Source organism: Littorina saxatilis, linkage group LG4 (assembly GCF_037325665.1).
Source record: "Littorina saxatilis isolate snail1 linkage group LG4, US_GU_Lsax_2.0, whole genome shotgun sequence".
Classification (NCBI taxonomy): domain Eukaryota; kingdom Metazoa; phylum Mollusca; class Gastropoda; order Littorinimorpha; family Littorinidae; genus Littorina; species Littorina saxatilis.
The window spans coordinates 17,205,793-17,221,960 of record NC_090248.1 but is presented as its reverse complement, the minus strand read 5'-3'; the positions used below and the strand labels follow the sequence as shown (position 1 = coordinate 17,221,960).

At 47.1% G+C, this 16,168-nt stretch overlaps 1 protein-coding gene across 1 annotated transcript in view; it reads right to left on the bottom strand.

Moving 5' to 3' along the window:
* The window catches only part of LOC138964111 (cortactin-binding protein 2-like), a 164,984-nt gene that overhangs the window by 65,461 nt on the left and 83,355 nt on the right, over positions 1 to 16,168 (bottom strand). The gene's annotated exons all lie outside the window — the stretch shown is intronic.

The window sequence follows — 16,168 nt, the reverse complement described above, 5'->3', positions numbered from 1 at the left end:
TTTTGGGGGGGTAAAAACAGCTGACTGGTTTGTGTCGTGTGTGGTATGTAGACCAGGTCAGGGGTCAAGGTTAGGTCAGATCGCGTGAAGGATTGTGGTATAGATACAGTTATCACCGAGCTGCAGTTCGCCGATTCGGAGAAGACGACTCATGATTTCACATTGTTCGGTTTCGTAGCTCCAGAAAAATAGATAAAGAAGATACCAAAGGAGATTTCCTACAGGTTAATCTGCACAGCGTGTTTCCAGTGTCTGCGCGAGGAAGCGCTGTCGAAAGCGCAGTGTCGATCTGGCCATCTGGCAGTCGTGTCCCCGTAAGTACTAAAAAGTAGGCTACAGACAGACAGATCTAGATCTAGTGTCTCGCACTCTTGCACCGTATCACTTATGCTTACTGTTTCTTTCTTTCTTTATTTGGTGTTTAACGTCGTTTTCAACCGTTCAAGGTTATATCGCGACGGTATGCTTACTGTGTGTGTGTATGTGTGACAGAGTGATTGAGTTTGTGTTACTGTTTGTCGATTTCTTACGTGAGCCGTGAAGGCTTCGCCTCTTGTTTTCTTTGTTGATGCCTTGTTGTGCATTGATGCATTTCATATGTGTGTTTAGACGGGCGCAGAGGTCTAGTGAATCGGAAGGTCATGAGTTCAAATCCCGGCCAAGGCTGCCTGGTGGGTTAAGGGCGGAGATATTTCCGAACTTCCAGGTCAACTTGTGTGCAGACCTACCAGTGCCTTATCTCCCTTTGTGTGTACATGCAAGCACAAGACCAAGTGCACACAGAAAAGATCCTGTGATCCATGTCAGAGTTTGGTGGGTTACAGAAATACCCAGCATGCTTCTCCCGAAAGTGGCGTATGGCTACCTGTATGGCGGGGTAAAAACGCTCACACACGTAAAAACCCACTCTGCAAAAGCATGAGTGACTGGGAGTTTCAGTCCATGAATGAAGAAGAAGAATATGTGTGTACTACACGTTTATTGTACTTTTGGGGGGGGTGCCGGCGTGTCTGCATAATTTCTTGTGTGCATTTTGTTTGGTTGTTTGTTTTTGTTGTGCTGTGTTTTTATGTCTGTTGTTTGTCCACTACGTATTTGTGTGTGTCTGCATGTTTTTATACAATTGATTTTCATTTGATTGTTTGTTGTTTATCTGTTTTTACAAGCATGCATATCCACATACATAAAAATATCAAAAACAAACAAAACACAAACACATGAATCAATCATACAGACACTGAAACTGGGAGTAGACCAAATGGGAATGTAGGCGTAGACATGCAGGCATTAAATCGACGTTACAGGAAGCGACTGAAGCTAACAGTCTGAGCTGATATATTCGTACTTGGTCAGATAGAGCCATATGTGTGGGTACGGATATATTCGTACCTGGGAGACAATGAGTTAAGCAACAGGAAGTAAATAGCATACAGAACCAGTGTCCAGGGCTGAATTGCACGAATCGAAACTTGGTTACACAACTCGGTTGGAATTAGTTGCGGGGTGTGATTTAGGTTGTCATCACAACATATCTAGATTTCAACCAATTCGACCTCGCGGCTGCATAACAATTGGGTGGGACCCAGTTTCACTTCGTGCACCTCAGCCCTGGTACCCAAGGCAATAAGGATGAAGGGATGGGGATTAAAGCTGTCTGTCCATTCTGGACTCCTTTCTCTTCAAGAACTGTTCTGATTACTAGCGAGTAGCAGTTCTGCGTGAGACATGTTATTAAAAAGTAGCAGTGAGGCTTGTTGCTTTCACTGCTACCTTTTAATAACATGTCTCATGATATTGTCTTTTGAGACATTTCTTCTTCAACGCAACCTTTAACACTCATATCACTCAGACAGCAATGAACCAAACTTTTCCCAGTGTCATGCCAGCAGCACGACATCCTCAAGCACAACAGTCAGTAGCCCCACTCCATTAGCACGTGTATATACTCGTGCAACATTGCACTAGCGTGACACTCCACAGGCACAACATCTACAAGCATGAAATTCCACAGGTGCGACATCCACAAGCGCGACATTCCACAGGCACAACATTCACAAGCATGATATTCCACAGGTGTGACATCCACAAGTGTAGGACAAGCGTAACATTCCACAGGTGCGACAGCCACAAGCGTGACATTCCACAGGTGTGACATCCATAGGTAGGACAAGCGTAACATTCCACAGGTGCGACATCCACAAGCGTGATATTCCACGGGCACAACATCCACAAGCGTGACATTCCCCAGGCATGACATCCACACGCGTGACATTCCACGGGCACGACATCCACAAGCGTGACAATCCACAGGCACAACATCCACAAACCTGACATTCCACAGGCACGACATCCACACGCATGACATTCCACAGGCACGACATCCACAAGCGTGACAGTCCATCAGTAGGCTACATGTAGTGTATTTGTTGTTTTAGTGATAATGTGATAATGTGTATACACATTTAGGGCTGTTTTTCAGTATTAATAACATGTTCTGTTTGATTAAGGGTATTCAGCTGGTATTTCCTTGTTTTTACTACCTATTTTATTCATGTTTTTATTACTTAATTAGTGGAAGAATCTGTTGTAATGTATGTTTGATGGTGTATGCTTTTAATCAAGCGTTGCTGACTATGAATGTAGATGTAAATGCTTGTATAACTGTGTTTGAATTTTAAATGTGTCAAGCGCAAAGAGCATAATTGTAAAGTTATGATGTTGCGCTATATAAATGCTCATTTATTATTATTATTATTATTGCACAGGCATGACATCCACATGCGTGACATTCCACAGGCACGACATCCTGGACATCTACACGCGTGACATTCCACAGGCATGACATCCACAAGCGTGACATTCCACGGGCATGACATCTACATGCGTGACATTCCACAGGCACGACATCCACACGCGTGACATTCCACAGGCATGACATCCACACGCATGACATTCCACACACGTGACATTCCACAGGCACGACATCCACAAGCGTGACATTCCACAGTCACAACATCCACAAGTGTGACATTCCACATGCACGACATCCACAAGCGTGACATTCCACAGTCACAACATCCACAAGCGTGACATTCCACAGGCATGACATCCACAAGCGTGACATTCCACAGGCATGACATCCACAAGCGTGACATTCCACAGGCATGACATCCACACGTGTGACATTCCATAGACACGACATCCATACGCATGACATTCCACAGGCATGGCATCCACAAGAGTGACATTCCACAGTCACAACATCCACAAGCGTGACATTCCACAGGCATGACATCCACAAGCGTGACATTGCACTGGCATGACATCCACACGTGTGACATTCCACAGGCATGACATCCACAAGCGTGACATTCCACAGGCATGACATCCACAAGCGTGACATTCCACAGGCACGAGATCCACAAGCGTGACATTCCACAGGCATGACATCCACAAGCGTGACATTCCACAGGCACGAGATCCACAAGCGTGACATTCCACAGGCATGACATCCACAAGCGTGACATTCCAGAGGCACGACATCCACGACATCCACACGCGTGACATTCCACAGGCACAACATCCACACACGTGACATTCCACAGGCATGACATCCACAAGCGTGATATTCCACAGGCACGACATCCACAAGCGTGATATTCCACAGGCATAACATCAACAAGTGTGACATTCCACAGGCACGACATCCACAAGCGTGACATTCCAAAGGCATGACATCCACAAGCGTGATATTCCACAGGCACGACATCCACACACGTGACATTCCACAGGCACGACATCCACAAGCGTGATATTCCACAGGCATGACATCCACAAGCATGATATTCCACAGGTACGACATCAACAAGTGCGACATTCCACATGCACGACATCAACAAGTGTGACATTCCACAGGCACGACATCAACAAGTGCGATATTCCACAGGCACGACATCAACAAGCGTGACATTCCACAGGCACGACATCAACAAGTGTGACATTCCACAGGCACGACATCAACAAGTGCGACATTCCACAGGCATAACATCAACAAGTGTGACATTCCACAGGCACGACATCAACAAGTGTGACATTCCACAGGCACGACATCAACAAGTGTGATATTCCACAGGCACCACATCAACAAGCGTGACATTCCACAGGCACGACATCAACAAGCGTGACATTCCACAGGCACGACATCAACAAGTGCGACATTCCACAGGCACGACATCAACAAGCGTGACATTCCACAGGCACGACATCAACAAGTGTGACATTCCACAGGCACGACATCAACAAGCGTGACATTCCACAGGCATGACATCAACAAGTGTGACATTCCACAGGCACGACATCAACAAGCGTGACATTCCACAGGCACGACATCAACAAGTGTGACATTCCACAGGCACGACATCAACAAGTGTAACATTCCACAGGCACGACATCAACAAGTGTGACATTCCACAGGCAAGACATCCACACGCGTGATATTCCACAGGCACGACATCAACAAGTGCGACATTCCACAGGCACGACATCAACAAGCGTGACATCAACAGGTGCGACATCCACTAGGGTTACATTCCACTTGTTGGACTTCTGCTAGCATGAAATCTCACTAGCATGACAACCACTTGTTTGACATTTGAGAACATACTGTCATGAAGCATGCCTGTGTGTGTGTGAAGGTGTGTGTGTGTGTGTGTGTTGGTGTGTGTGTGGGTGTATGTGTGTGTGTGTGCACACGTGCGTGAATGCGTGCGGGCGTGCTTGCGCGTGTGAGCATGTCTGTTGATGTTGGCACAGACCTTGTTTCATTTGTGGATCGCTAATTTTAGTTAGAATTTTCAGATTTTTAATCACCAAACTCATTAATAAATTTTAAAGGTTCCAAGCTTAAATCGAAAATTTTTAAGTAAATTTTCATTTGATTAATATACTTACCCGAATCACATAAAAGCATTGACGCAGTCTAAGATGCTAAGGTCTGAAAAGGCTACCCGTCTTAAACAATTTTAAAGGGAAGCAACCCCACCACGAAAGTGAAAATACAGCTATGGTAATGACCATCTACCCAGGGAGTTACCTCCCGTCCGGGTTATGTGACGTCACTTCCCCTGTAAACACCCTGTGGAACTCATACGGCTTTAATACTAAAAACCATAAGCGGGGTTGGCGGGAGGGAATACACTATGTGATTCGGGTAAGTATATTAATCAAATGAAAATTTACTTAAAAATTTTCGATTAAATTACATATTCTTACTCCGAATCACATAAAAGCAGATAGCTTCAACAAGGCGGTGGGAAAGAAAAATCCAACTCACTCTTAAAAACCTTGCCAAAAAACTGGCCTGCTGCCAAAAGGTCAGGAAAAGAGCCCAGTGAGAAAGAAAATCTAACTCACTCTAACCCTTGCCAGGAACTGGCCCACTGCCAAAAAGGCAGGAAAGGACCTGAGAACCATCCTGATTGACAGTCGTGATGTCTCTCAGGCAAAAGTTGCGAAAGACAACATCAGAGAGCCAGAAAATTTGTGCCCAGCACTTCTTCCAATCTCCTGGACCAAACGACCCAGAAAGAGAACCCAGCCTTGGATTAAGCCGAGCCAAGTAGAGGGAAAGACAAGCTGCCCCCCCCCCCCCCCCCCTTTCGAATGGAAGGAAATGCCCATGCACTGAAAAACGATCTATGTGTAAGGTAGTCCGATCAGTGAGGTGAAGGACAAACCTCGCGGCGACCGTAAGACGATCACGCCAAAGTAATCAAACTTAGGAATGGCGTGAAGCCCAAAAGGACTGAGAGATAAAAGTCAGCTCCAAAGCAGAATGACCAATACCCAACAAAGAGAGAGAGAGAGACACCTGAGTACAAGGTACCAGAGCCCACCTCGACAGGAAGATCTCAAAAAGAGACGGTCGCCCGTAATCCCCTAACAGTCAATGCGAAAGCAGAGAGAGAGGCAATACGAGGAAGCAGAGGCTTACGAAATTGCGTAAGCCTCAGAAGAGAAGAAATCACCGTGGTCAAAAACTGAAGTGACCGGTGACCCTAAACAAAATGACTAAAAGCCAGAGTGTTACAGATCAGTCTGCTTGAAGGTAAATGAAGGAAAATCAAAAACCCCAAGTAAACTTCGTAGCCAAATCAGGAGAAATTCCTGAGTCCGGCCGAAAAACTAGCCGTGTCTGTCTACCTCTGAAAGACTGAGAGTCAGACGCGGCGATCAACCGGCAAACGCCGTAGCCATAGTTGCCTGCGGTAGAAGGGTGACTGTAAAGGAAACCCAACCCCCCGGAAGACGCCCTGATTCACCTCATGCTAGGATGAGGGAAAAGAGGAAGAGTAAATCCGAAGCAACAGGAACCGAAAATGCCATAGTCGAACCACACAGGGTAGAAGACTATAGCACAGGCTAAGGCTGAGAGCCGTAAAACCCGTGGAACAGCCATGTACCAAAGTACCCACAGTACACAGGTAAATATACGAAACATAAGTTTCGGCTGCCACATAATATGCTGGGCTATAAGCCCACAGCAAAGAAAACTGGAACATTAGCTAACGCTCTGCCAAAAGGAGAGGGGTAGCCAAAAACCTGAGAGAGATGATAAGCCACAAAGAATGACTCCTCAAACATGCATTGCCAAAGACAATGCCCCCTCAGGAAAATCTGAATGTTACTTCCGAGGCCAACTCAAGCGTACCTTAAGTTTGGACGAAACACCAGAACGCGTCTGATCGCTAGAGAAAGACAGAGTCAGACTCGGCGAAAGACAAACCAGGACCAAGTCCAGAAGCTTGTGGCAAACTGAGAAAAACGGGGAAGCCTGAAAACAGAAGACCCCACTCAAACGGAAATCGTCCTATCTCATCTCCTGCCTAAGATGAGAATAAAGGAAAGAAAGTCGAAGTCCGAAGCCACAAGAACAGGGAAAACAACAACCATCACCGCCAACAGGTGGAATGGCTGTTGCACCAGCCGAGGCTAAAAAACCTGGATGCCCTAAGGTCAGCCGTTGTTCCAAAACTCAGACGTACCTATGAAGCGTCTGTGAAAGAAACAACCTCTCCGGTAAAACCGGAAGTGCCACTGCAGCAGCCCGTGGCTGAACTACTGTTACACTAACTGAGGACTGAAGCAGTATAACCGAAGGACAGCGCTAGATCCGACCAGAAGAGACCTCAGCGGGTGCTCGAGCTGATGGGCCTAGATCACTGTGAAAAGATCGGACTGACGCATAAGCAAATATGCACTCATTAGATCGATGGGAGTCCCCCGACCTCACCACTCCCACAAACTATTGGCTGTGTACAGAGACCATCCAATGAAAACTTGCAAGGAGGAGACCCGCCCCGCCATCACCAAAGTGGAGGGTGGAGGGGGGGGGTGTGTGATCGGGGGCACTTCCTTGTGGGGAGAGGCTTGCTGCTAGGGCTGCCCTTCTCCCTGCCCAAAAGTGATCTATTTCTCGAAAATCGAGAATCAGACAGAGACTGCCTATTGGCCGCCGGCTTAAAACGTCCCGAGGCCTGAGCATGCTTCCCATGAGGAGGCTAGCTCTGCTTTAACCCTTGTAGAGAGAAGTCAGAGATCCGCTGATCTCTATTCAACTGGATCTACTTTTCTTTTCTGGTAAAAACACCAAAGTTCAAAAAGCAGATCCCTCTACCCCGAGCAAAGCCCAAGTGTCTCTCCTAGCCTGCTCAGAGACCTGAGAATGCGAGAGAAACAAGTCCTTCCTACACCTGACTATAAAGTGAGGTGAAGGGAGGACAGCCTTTTTTGCTCTTCGTTCACCCTAGCCGGGCTGAATAAAAGAGTGGAGATGCCATCAGAGTCCTGATACACACTAAGCGTGAAAGGTTCAGTGACTCCGAGAAAGAGCGCGAGAGCGCTCTGACGATCATCTCCGAAAAAGAGGCAAATTCCAAAAACTGACGTCCAAATTCCTCTAAGTTCCTGCGTTACCATTAAGGGTGTACGCGGAAGAGCAAAGACGCCAGCAAGATCCGACCCAGCTTCAGCCAAGAGAACTTCCTATGACAGGAAGAAACAAAAGTCGAAGCCTGTGTAGCCGAAGCCAGCCGAGGCTGCGCGTGTTCCGGAACTGACCCGTGAAGACCGAGTAGCAGAACCGGAACCCGTGGATACCACTTCCGGTAGGAGATGGCTAGCCAAAACCTGCGAAAGGTGGTACCCACATTGAAGGTGACTATCGAACCGGAAGTAGGAAAAAACTCCTCCTTCGCGGAACCGGAAGCCCGACATCGCCGAATGCAACCAAAGAGGAAGCCGATGTACCTTCATAAAATATCTGGAAGTAACCTCCGTCGCGGCCTCGAGAGAAGCAAAGCGCTTCGACGGAAATCCAGAACATGTCTGATCGCTGGCTAAAGCCTGTATAACAGAATAGCCAAGAGAACTGACACGGACCTAAGTCACAGTTGCCAGTGGAAGACTACTGAACGGGATGACCGGAAAACCGGAAACCCGTCCACCCGGAAACCGTTCTGTCTCAACCCCTCTCGTAAGAGGGTAAGAAAAAGAGGAGGTAACATCCGAAGCCACCAGAACTGAATAGACAGAAGACACAACGCCCAACGGTGAAGTGACGACTGTCCCGGCCGAGGCTGAAAGCCTGAACGCCCGTAGGCCAGCCACCGTTCCTCACTCGCTGACATCCGAGAGGAAGTGTTAGGAAGAGGAACCGTGAATACAGACAGAGCCAGAAACGCAACAGACAAAACCGCACAATGCGGAAGCAAAAGTTACGTGGACTGAGGACGGAAGCCCGAATGCCCATGGGCGAGTCCGCGGTCAACTCCAGTAAAGAACACACCGTGTAATCACAAAGGAGGACCTATGCTTCCGGTAAACCGGAAGAACGACTGTCCGGATGTCCGTAGGACGTACACTGCTCATCGCTCACTGACATCCGTGTAGGAGCAGCAGGAGGAGGAACAGCAAATCCGGGCGGAGCCGGAAAGGCAACAGACGAAGCCGCATAAAACGGAAACGCCTGTTGCGTTGACTGAGGCCAGAGGCCAGAATGCCCGAAGGCCAATCCACGGTCAACCCCAGCCGTGACCTCTGTGAGTGCACGGGATGAAGGACCTTCGCTTCCGGGTAAACCCGGAAACGCGACTCCCGAAAACGGAAGCCGCCCTTGCTCAGTCACAGCCGTGCACGCAATGCGATCAGGCTTAGAAAGAGCAGACGAGTAGGCAACGGACGAAGCCGCATAAAGCGGAAACGCCTGTTGCGTTGACTGAGGCCGGAGGCCAGAACGCCCGAAGGCCAGTCCACGGTCAACCCCCTCCGTGCCCTCAGTGGGTGCACTAGAAGGAGGACCTTCGTTTCCGGGTAAACCCGGAAACGCGACTTCCGAAACCGGAAACCGCCCTTGCTCAGACACAGGCTTACACGCCGTGCGATCCGTCCGTGAATGAGCAGCATATCCTGACTGGCAGGAAGTTTGCAGGTAGTGAACCTGCGACCAAGAACTGTTGCTCAAAAGAGAGCGTCCGGTGGCTTCACGAGAGCCAGTGGAGCAGTTCGACTTACCGTCCATGCCCCCCACGGAGGCAGAAGACGATGCGGAAGGCCCACGTCCGGGAAGCCGTCGCCGACGGCAAACAAGACGCCAAAGAGCGAGCGTCACCCGTCGCCGGCGGAAGTAAAACGCTGGAAGACGGCGTGTGACGCTGCAATCTTCTCTCCCAAACTGCGAAACTCTGGAAATAAAGAGCTAAGCAGTATAGACACCAGAGCGCCGTGCTCCGATGCCAAAAAGAGGGAAAGCAAGAAGAAAGGAAAGTCAAAGACATGCTCAACTGCCCCCCAAATTCATTTGGGGCAGAATAAGTTTGTTTGTTTGTTTGTTTGTTTATTTGTTGCTTAACGTCCAGCCGACTACGCAGAGCCATATCAGGACGAGGAAGGGGGGGATGAAGGGGGCCACCTGTCAAGCGATTCCTGTTTACAAATGCACTAACCCATTACTTGTGTCCCAGCAGGCTTTAGTAAAACTAAATTAATACCTACTGGAAGATTACCAGTTTCCAGTATGTTAAAATAGGCTTAACCTATCTACTGCTGGACTTACATCAGAACACTAACAGATTAAACTATACATGAATCGCGAGACAAGCGGCAAGAGAAGAGATTTTTGGAAAAAATACAGATGAATGAGCAAGAAGGCAGAAAAAAGAAAAGAATTCATGAAGAAAAAGAGAGCATGACAGGAAAGAGGAACCAAAAATCTACCTAACAGCAAACTAGAAAGCTCCTGCGGTTCCAAAAACAGGAGGGGCCTTTAATTTCATAACCGCAGTGCCCCACTGCGGGAGGCAGAATAAGTAACGGACAAAGCGGTTATACATGCTTAGTATGAAACAACAACAAATACCAAAGGTCTGGTAAATCAATGACATAAGCATCGCCATGTTTATCACTGTCAGTCAAGCTGACAAATAGAAACGGCGATCAACAAAAAGATTACTGGAAATAAACAAGTCCAGAAAGGACGAGAAACCAGCAACCAAACGAACTTCCTGTCAAACTAATGACCAAAAGGAAGCGCTTACCAACTAACAAAGCAGAAGGCAAGTAAAGAGGTAATATAAGGTTTACCTAAACCAAAACATCGGCCGAGCCAAGTTGCCACCGTCAGCCAAGCTGACCAGCAAAAATAGCGACCAACAATAAGTTACTGAAAATTTACAAGTCCGAAAAACGGACAAAAAGTCAGCAACTACAGCAACATTCTTGTCAAAACAATGACCAAAATGGAAAGAGCTCACCAAACACGTAAAGGCAAGCCGGTAAGACGGGTTAGGTGGCCGGTGGGTGTCCTAAGAAACACCAGCAAGCAGCCACGCACGGAGCCCAAAAATTTCAACAACCTTCTATCTGTAGTCTGAAAAGTCGTATGAGTTCCACAGGGTGTTTACAGGGGAAGTGACGTCACATAACCCGGACGGGAGGTAACTCCCTGGGTAGATGGTCATTACCATAGCTGTATTTTCACTTTCGTGGTGGGGTTGCTTCCCTTTAAAATTGTTTAAGACGGGTAGCCTTTTCAGACCTTAGCATCTTAGACTGCGTCAATGCTTTTATGTGATTCGGAGTAAGAATATGTAATTTAATGCAATCCCATAGTCCAGGCTTTGTCGAAGATTGCTTGACCAAAATTTCAATTAATTTGATTGAAAAATAAGGGTGTGACAGTGCCGCCTCAACTTTTAAAACACACACCAGATATGACGTCATCAGACATTTATATAAAAAAAAAATAGAGAGAAAAATCTGGGGAATATCAATCTGAGGCAGTTTTATGTAAAGTTTCATGAGAACGGTCCAGTAGTTTTCTCTGAATCGCTCAACACATATGGGTCATTCTCAGATTACTGTCCCAGAGGGGGGTGACCTACTTCATGAAAGGTTTACAACCATCATTTTCCATCAAATCAACTACATGCTGTATCTGTATTGTGTCTCAAGGAATACATTTATATGTTTTCAACCCAACTTTGACTACTTTTTCATTGCACATTTGTTTGACATTTTACTTTGCCAAAAATCGGCTGATTGAAAGCCGCCATTTTGTGACATTCCTCTCTTGACGAAAAACAGACGTTTATCTCAAGTAAACTAAAAGTGACGAGTGAAAACAGTGTACAGGTGCAAAGAGATTATGTGCATGTTCATGACCACAATATCAGTTTAACTTCCGTGTCTGTCAAATCGTCAATGCCTCGACCGAACATGGTTTTGGACGGTTACGTACTTTGCCGCTCCATATAAGGGAAACCAACAAGTTTCTTTGAGCTTTTTGTCCACTTATAGTTTTATCACACCCTATTATATTGCACATGAAGTTTTCAACGATTTTCTTTGAACTTTATTTTTTAATGACTATGTGAGAATGTCACGCTTTTGGACCATGACTCTGAGAATGACCCATACACACTCATACACATACACCATGACCCTTGTCTCGATTCCCTGTTAAAACTAGTGTTGACCATAACGGGGACAATACGCTGCCATGTGGAGACACGGGAGGGGAGGGGGGGGGGGGGGGGTACATGGATACCGTCTCTCGGTCTGCTCAAACAGTTGACCTGTGTCCGTCCCGGACCGGATTCCAATCTTGACTATATGTAAAAGAAAGAAAGAGAAAGAGAGAGAGAGAGAGAGAGAGAGAGAGAGAGAGAGAGAGAGAGAGAGAGAGAGAAAGAGAGAGAGAGAGAGAGAGCGAGAGAGAGAGTTACCCGCCTATACCGATAGAAAGGTAAAGATGAAAGAATGTCTTTTAATCCGAAATTTCAATAATAAATTTCCATTTGATTAACATACTTACCAATTCACATAATAGCATTTAACTTCAGTTTGGTGCTTAGATATTTAAAGTACTGACCCTGGTAAAAGGGGGAGGTAACCGCATGAAAAGTGCATGACCTCTGACATAGTCCGTTATGGTTACCTCCCCTCGGTCTACTGTGCATGCGCGGCAAAGCTGACCGGTCTAGTCATTCTCCACTGAAAAACGAATCCTATATGGAAACCTTAGCGGGGAGGCTGGGAGGGAATTCCCTATGTGAATTGGTAAGTATATTAATCAAATGGAAATTTATTATTGAAATTTCCGATTAAATTACATATTCTTACTCAATTCACATAATAGCAGATTGCCACTAAAGGTGGAGGGCAACTCACCCTATGATCGTGTGAGTATTTGCCCAGCAGTTACCATCGCTGGTAGGGAGCTGCTGCCGTCTTGACGAGTGCTTGCAACATCTCGTAGATAAAAGTTGAGGAAAATATCCTCGGACCTCCAGTATGCTGAGTACCTCAGCGAGTCTTCCAGACTTGAGTACAGCTAGCGAAGCAGCCCAAACTCTAGCCTCATGGGTTCTGGCTGATCTGGGAGGCAGGACTGTGCGCCCCCCCCCCCTCCCCCTTTCTGTTGCCACCACTCATATGCTTGGCGTATGAGAGTTGACAACCATCGAGCGAGAGTTACCTTTGAAATATCTTTGCTCCTTTTCGTATTTATCGAAATGAACAGAAGTTTTTGTGCTTTTGCCCTGATCGGAGCAGTGCGAGCCAGGTAAGCGCAAAGTACTCTCACCGGGCAATTGGCAATATCTGGGTCACCTGGTGTTAAGGTCTTGCTAAGAGGCTGAATAGATTGGGGTTGTTCTACAAAACTGTGTACCACGAGAGGGTCATGACTTTAGAGTTAGATTTCGGAATGTTTTTCTTGCTTCTCAAATGATATAAGAATATCAACAGACTGCAAATTGACCAAAGAGATAACGATAATAAAATCAAGAAGAGAGTTAGGTTGGTTAGTGTTTTGTATGAAAGCAAACACAGAAAATGATGTCAAAAATGGCGTTTGTATTGTGACATATTGCTTACATCTTGTTTTTAAATATCCGTGTGGCTGCCAATGAAATGCGACCACGAACCACCCGATATACATCTTCGTTGTGTTTTGTGCTAGTGTCACTTTTGCACTTGGCTGTTTGCCCCTACACATGTTTACAGTGTGCATTTGGATTGTTCAAAAATAACGGTTTCCTACTTAACATTTGGTTTATAAAACCAACCGCGAACTACGTAAACATGTCTATAACTTCTGCACGCACGAATATGCGACTCGGTGTATTATCAGGCACTTGTGATGTGAAGTGAACGTGTTAGAATGTGCTGCGGGTTCCCGTGAGGTATTCCCGTTCTGGGTTGAAGGAGCTCCCCTCTTGCGAGGTTTAGCGGGATTGGAGTGCCGCTCGAGAGCCTCAACAAATCCGGAAACCAATGTTGGCTTGGCCACATTGGTGCAATCAGTATGAGGGACGGCCGCTCTAGATCGGCTTTCCTGAGAACTTTGCTGAGCAGTGGTACCGGAGGGAACGCGTAAGCTGCTAGTCCGGTCCACTTTATCTCTAGAGCGTTGACCTGCTAAGCTTCTGCGTCCGGAAACGGGGATACAAAGATTGGTGGCCTTCTGGAGAAACGTGTGGCGAACAGGTCTATTTGTGGTTTTTCGACCTGTTCCCAAAGGCGAATAAGTGCCTGGTGAGAGATCGTCCACTCTGTGTGAATCAACTTGGACGATTTGCTGAGTTCGTCCGCTAGGACGTTCAGTCTGCCTGGCAGGTATTTTGCTGACAGGGTGATCTGCTGCTGAGAACACCATGTCAGAATCTGACATGTTCTGACCGACAGTGAGAGGGAATGCGATCCGCCCTGTCTGTTGATGTATGCTGCAACGGTTGTGTTGTCCGTATGCACAAGAACATGTTTGCCTTTGAGTTGAGGTAGAAAGCTCAGTAGGGCATGTTGTACTGCTTCCAGCTTGAGCACGTTTATATGTGAGAGGCTCTGCGACGAAGTCCACTGCCCGGAGGCCGTGTACTTGTCTAAGTGAGCCCCCCGTCCCATGAGGGAAGCATCTGTGAAAAGGTGCTCCTCCGGTGTCGGGAGAGCGATTGGAACACCTTGTGTAATCCACTGATTGTTCAGCCACTATTGAGTTGTGTCCTGAAACCATTCTGAAATGGGGACAGTGACCTGCCATCCCTGTGATGCAGGGTGCCAAGCTGAGTTCAGAGCAGCCTGTAAAGGCCGTTTGTGGACTCTCCCGAGAGTGACTAGCGCGGACATGGACTCCATTTGTCCTTGAATCGACGCCAGTACAGTGATGTTCCCAGGGGTCGGCCCTCGGCCCTGGGCCGGATACCTTGGTCTAATGACCGGTACCTTGTGTCTCTGGCGGACAAATGTCCGATAAGTTTATGTCAGAGACGGACACTGACCGATCGTTTTATTGCCACGTCGGACATGGCAACATTGATCCGTTTATTTATATCAGGCATCAGATGATACGTCTCCTAATCTCCGAATCGGCAACGTCTTCTGTTGTTTGGTTTAGTAACTTCGCCGTTTGAAGACCGCGCAGTTTAAGAATTTCCGAAAGTTCAACTTCCGGTTGTATAGATTCTAGAAACTGCGAATGCGATCATGCCGCCTGCGAAGAAATTAAAACCGGACAAGGACCAACGTACCCAAGCTGTGTTTTCGACAGTCAGATCATGATCAGTCGTCAAGTGTGACTGTGACCGGACCCACTGTGACTGTGAGTACGAAAACGGCGACGACACCACCACGGACGTTTGTGCCTTCATGGCTTAAACTTTATCCATGGCTAAATTTCGATGGCGAGAGAAAAATGATGTTTTGCACAGTGTGCATTTCAGCAAACCGAAACGTGAAATGACCGATTGTTTTTTACAGTTCAGGACAAATGTCCTATACTTTCAGCAAGGCTAGGACATTTGTCCTATAAGGACAAAATCCAAGGAACATCCCTGCCAGTATTCTGACTGGTGCTCGTCGATGATCTGACATAGAAATAAGGAGCTGCTGGAGCTTGTCGATTCTCCGTTGGGAGGGTCGCACTGTCCAGTTTAGCGTGTCGAACATGATCCCTAGATATGTGAACGTTTGCGAGGGAATGAGTTCCGACTTCTTGCCGTTGACAGAGAAACCCAGATCGTTTGCTTGTTGCAGAACTGTTTGGGTGTGTCTGTGACAAAGCTCTTGCTTTTGGTGGCAAATTAGCCAATCGTCCAGATACGTTCGCAAGCGTATGCCTTGCTGCCTCACCTTCGCACAGAGTTGTCGAACAACCATGGTGAAAATCCATGGAGCGAGTGAGAGACCGAACGGGAGTGCTTTGTCAATTGGTAAATCTTTTTGCCCCAAAGAAATCTCAACCATTTCTGGTCGGAGGGATGTATTAAGATATGAAAATAAGCATCCGTCAGATTCGATCACCCAATCGCCTGGTCTGAGAGCTTCTCTCACTGATGTGGGAGTCTCCATTTTGAACTTTACTACCCGAAGGAATTTGTTCAGAGGCGACAAGTCCAACACAGGACGCCATCCTCCCGAGGCTTTCGGGACGACGAAGAGTCTCCCGTAAAAGCCCGGGGAGGTATGGTCTATGACTTCCTCTACTGCATTCTTTGCTAGCAGTGCAAGAATCTCTGTCTGTATGGTTTCTTTTGCTTCCGGTCTTCCCGGGTATTTGAAACTGGGGGGTACTCTGGTGAGAGGCGCCTTGTTCTCTCCCCATAGTAGCCTGAAC